Source organism: Dipodomys spectabilis, unplaced genomic scaffold, assembly GCF_019054845.1.
Source record: "Dipodomys spectabilis isolate Male_0828 unplaced genomic scaffold, ASM1905484v1 ptg000290l, whole genome shotgun sequence".
NCBI lineage: Eukaryota > Metazoa > Chordata > Mammalia > Rodentia > Heteromyidae > Dipodomys > Dipodomys spectabilis.
In genome coordinates, this window is record NW_024870967.1 from 1,955,349 (window position 1) to 1,960,829 (window position 5,481).

Consider the following 5,481-nt stretch of genomic DNA (forward strand, 5'->3'; position numbering starts at 1 on the left):
CTAAAATTTACTACATAGAGGAATATGATAGAAATAGAAGACAGATTTTATGTTTGTCAAATCTCTCATCAGTACCCATAATCAAGACTTAAAGTCATATTTCTTACTATGTTACACAGATAGGGAAAATATATGATAAGGCAACACATGATAAGGCAACTATTAGTGACTTTAAAATGTACCTTCTTATGTGATGAAATTTACTTTATTAGCTAATATTTGGGTTTGCATTATGGGAGGCTGATCTATTTAACACATTTCTGGAAGGCACCTACTGAACAACACAAATGGTGGGGGGTAGTATTTCTACACTTTAATGAATGGTTGAACTTGTTTGGTATTAGTGCTGGGTACGTAAATCAACTCTATTGTAACTTGCTCCCTACACTTGAAAACCTTGTAATGTCACTATCATCTACTTGTCAAGTGTTATTTTGGTGAATATGATTTTTAAAAGTTTATTTGAAAAGGAATATACTTTCAGGAGATTAAATGTAGGTTACATTGGTTTGAGAATGACATTTTTATACTACAGAACCAAGTTTTACTGAAGTACCAGTGTTTTGAAGCACTAAGGGTCTTCTCAATTAATGTTTTTCTAAATTATATTTGACCTCTAAATCAAGTTTTCCTAGTCTTGGTAGACCAATTATGATCTATCATTCCAGAAACTATTTTTTTGGCTGCACTGAAATCTTTCATTCATCATTAGGAGAAAGGTATTAAAAATAACCTTGTTCATTTGTGATTTTGTTCACTCATATGGGCTGGTCATCTGTAAATTGAAAGTTTGAATTACAGTACTTTCTGTCAGATTTTGTGATCTCATCTTTCATTTTAAGTTGCCTTGCAATTCACAATTGATTCCTGCTAATTCTTGTAAGCAATTGGGGCCCTGAAATATTATAGAAATGAGAAATTGAGATGAGTCTTTAATTATTTTCTGTTGGCATGTTGCATGGGCCTATGTGAGAAGTCATGCCCTTGTTATCTGATGATGCAGATAACTAGGACCTGTTATCCTAGGACCCGTGGGTCCTGCAGAAGAATAATAGCTTTTAGACATCATATCAGCAACATTTGGGTGTAATCAGTAAGAATGCTTCAGAAATATGGAGAAAAACACTTAGGGACCAGCAAGTTAAAACAATAAACAGAGCATCAGAATAAAATCCCTTATAGATTAGCAGAAAACAATACTGTTATTTTACCATGTGTATTCAGAAGACCACGAACACTTAGAAGGTATCACAAGCTTATACTGAAGATATTGCGTTGATACTTTTTATATTCTCATATATATTCTAAGCCTAATTATTTATATTCCAATCTATTTATGGGAATAAATGTCAATATATTTGTCAAATTATCAATTCTAGTAAGATTCACTGTATGAAATTTAAAATCAGCACATATAAATATAAAATTTATAAGTACATATAATATAAAAATTGTTTTGCATTGTTGTGTTGTGTTTAGGGAATCAAAGGCTACTCTGTTTTAAAGTATTATTCCAATATCTCTACCTCAGTTTTTGGTAGAGTTAGACTTAAAGCTTTACCATTTGTAGATATGCAGCCTAGAGGCAAGAGGAAACACTGTGATTAAAACATTACAAATTTAAGGCCTAATATCGAGGAGAAACATATGGACTTCTCCAGGAGCTATAGCAATATTTGGTGATAGAATGTCAGTAGTGTAAGTTCCTGCTTGGTTGGATGATAGACAGGTCAGGACAGTAGGTAATCATGCATATGAACAATTTTTTCACTTTCTTGGCTTTAGCTACTTTTGAAATGATACATATAATAAACAATTAAGTTTTGATAAAATACCTTCCATTCTGAACAATTCTGTCTGAACTTTTCATCTCTCTATGATCCCTTGTAACTAAGATTATTTTTGTTCCAGTAAGAGAATCCATGCTGTCAGGGTAAGATATTCTGGTTGGTCTATTCCTACATGGAAGAAAGGTAAAGGTTCAGTGTCAACGTCTAGTGCGTTGGGGTCCCTGGGTAAGGGTCACAAAATCACCAGGACACAGGGGATGCAGAGTGCAAACAGCAATTGCCACTGCATGCTGTGCTTTATTGTTAGTGGGTATTTAAAGACTAGCAAGCATAATCTTTGCCAAGATTTGGTCAGAAAACATTCACACAAAAAATTTCCACAGATACATTTTTACTTAACCTATGAGAGAATGTCTAGGTATATTATTATCTAAACTATTTTAGAGCAAGCTCAAACCACTTCTCCAATCTCAGGGAAAATGCTTTACCAGCTGTTCATCTATGCTTAAGCAAGCAGAAGAGCCACTTCCTCAGCTCCCAGGAGTCTGTGACATGTTTTGAGATAGGGAGAGGGAACATTTTCCCCCTGTACCCTGGCGTTCCAAGAGCTTTCCTAATCCCAAAAACAGTCTTCAGATAATCCCGAGGCTGGAGTCTGCATCATTCTGCCCCCTCAACCTAGACCCTGAGTCTTCACAGTTCAGGTAGACATTTGTCCCAGCAAGACCTCATTTGGGAAATTTTAAGCTGCAGAAAGTTAGAAGTAGCTCTTAAGCAAGGCTTACTTTGAATCCAATAGCTCCACAAAGCTAACTCAGTTGATAAATAAGTACTTGAAAAGCCACCACCTTTGGACTTAGCTGTAAAGGCTTCAAAGTATGATAAAATTTAAAATGAAAACGACAAAATAGTCATTGACAAAAAAAATGTAAATGTGAGCAATCGACCAAACTATATAAGTTTTTTCCAGTGTACACAGAAATTTAGAGAAATAAGATCAATAGCATTTTTAGGAACAATAAGGGTTCCTTGTTACAAATAGGCAACCATGGATATATGCCCGTATAAAAATTGTATCATTACGTACTTAAATTTAGAGGATATTACATGCTTCAGCAGCAGGTCTACCCAAATTACAACAATACAGAGATTAACATGGCACTTGCACAAGGATGATATGAAAATTTGTGAAGTATTCCATATTTTCCATTCTTCTGACGCAAGAAATGAAAACCAGTTATTAAAAAGTTGATTACAAAAATACACGTGTAACCATACATGTAATTCATAGAATTAAAGGTTAGTTTGACATCAGTGTATTAAATTTTCACCTTAGAAAGGCCTTTACATAGCATAACCGTTACAAAACTTGAAATTAGATAATATTGCCATTTTATCCCAAAGAAATAAAATAATATAAGAAACTACGAAAAAAAAGGAGTCTTAAAATTCTTCTATATGGAATGCAATCTGAAAGGTCACATTTATTAATGAATCATTATATAACAATGTAGAATTCAAAGTATTATATCTAGGAGAGATTGAAATAGATTATGGACATTACACAAACATAGATATACTTTTTTCAGAAAAGCTCCAGGAACATCTTTAGTTTCTATACTATTCATTTCAACAGATAATTTAAAATTATTTCTGATTTAAAGAATCACAAACTCTGCAGAAATCATTACAGATGTATACAAACAACTCTTGAATACATTTTGATATCAAAGTCATGCAATTCACTTGGAAGAATACCATGGAATACATAAATTTTTATAGTAAGATATTGCTGTTGCTTTGTATTGTGAAAAAAATTTGTAGGGACACAAAAGATGGACTGGCATTTTTGAAACTTAAGAAACTTAACCAAACCATTACGACTTAGGAGAACAATTTGTACAGCCTTCGACAACTTCAAAGAGGTAGTGATACATACTTACCCTTTTGGCAATATCAAATGCAGTTTCTTCAAAGTTGTTCTTCAGACCTGGTTTGATATAATGGTTCAACAGAAGGAGATACAGAGTATCTTTGCTATTTCTATTCCCAGCAGCAAGATGCAAGGAGGTCAAGAGGCCTTTAGTTTGGGGATTGGTATCTGCATCATGATGAATTAATAAAGAAGCCATTCTGGTATTATTCCACATATAAGTACTGTGCAGGGGTGTCCAGCCATTCACAGTTATTGCATGAATATCTGCCTTGAGCTACCAACTCATGGACAATGTCTAAGTGTCCACTCTAGGCTTCCCGATGAAGAGGGGTATACTCATCCTCATCCCTAGTATTCTTCTGGGTGGCCTTTTTGGAAAGTAGTGTTCACACCACAGTAAGCCGATAAATTTCGGCATCCCAAAGAAGAAATTTGCTTGGATCCTACTCCATTTTTTTCTTGCAATTGATACCATTCCTCATTTTTTCATCTTGTTCCTTGTCTTCGTCAGAATTGCCTAATCAGAGATTTTGAGTACCAGTGGGAATGAGGTGTCCATGTATTTCCCAATAGTTCACATTGGTTGAACTGGTCAGAAAAAACTGGTGAATGTTCTGCATATGTTTTTTCACCATGATTAATTTTCTCGTTTTCCATTTTCACTATTCTAAATTATTCTAACTGGAGAGTAGTGAATTATAGGGAGCAGAGGAAAGATTTTCCTCAGTATTCAAAGGTACAGACTGAAAATCAGGACCAGTGGTGTCTTCATGTGCAGCTTATTCTAGGAATGAGAAAATAGGAAACAATGCCTTCTATGTAAATGATTTGGGAAATACCATGTTATAGTGTAAGAGAACTCACTATTCAACATATGGGATTTAAGAGCTTTCTAATAGCTTTCAAATGTTGGTATCCAACATTAGAAAAAATGTATAATGCAGTAGTAAAATAGAAGTCCTTTGTATGACTACCTAAATTCTTGTTTTTTTTTAAGACCCTTGTTTTCATCTAAAAATAGGCCTATCTATTGTCTTCAGGTGATTTTGATGATTGAAGATGCTTAATGAGAAGTCAAAATGTATTAGTAGTCCTTTGCTATCAATTAAATTTCACTTTTTCTTCTTGGAGAATATAATGATCAAAGCAATAATTCAGAATCACCAAGCAATAATTCAGAATCATGCTTCAAGTACAAGTGAATCACCAGTAAGTAATCCTCGATTCCATTTTCCACAAAGTTTTGTTACAGATACAATCTGCCTACCTTCTCTAGCTGCTTTCCTAGCCTGGATCTATTCCTTCATTTTACAGGAAAAGTGTGATTCAACTGATTTCAGTCAGATCTGTTAGTAGAATTATCAAGTATTAAGATTCTTTTTTTTAAAATTAGTTGTGGGGCCTGACCTCTATGCCTGGGCACTGTCCTTGAGCTCTTCAAATCAAGGCAAGCGCTTTACCACTTGAGCCACAGCACCACTTCTGGATTTTTCTGTTCATGTGGTGCTGTTTTGGGAAATGGCAGAGCAGAAAGTGAAATGATGCAACCAAAAATATAAAAGCAAAATAAATTAGGATAATTATGGAGCAATCATATTGTCTATGAGAACCATAAAACAGAGAGAGGAAAAGAGATACAGATGTGCAATGACCTAGCTAGCCACAAAATCCATGCTTCTACTCAATTTACAAACAAGGTTTTTTTTTATTTTTTAAAAAAGATGGAAATAGAATTTATGTATTTACTTGAAATTA

General features: G+C 34.2%; 1 pseudogene; it reads left to right on the top strand.

Annotated features, from left to right (window-relative positions):
* Positions 1 to 2,897: 2,897 nt before the first annotated feature.
* On the top strand, positions 2,898 to 2,997 carry LOC122126914 (annotated as a pseudogene).
* The last annotated feature ends 2,484 nt before the right edge of the window (positions 2,998 to 5,481 follow it).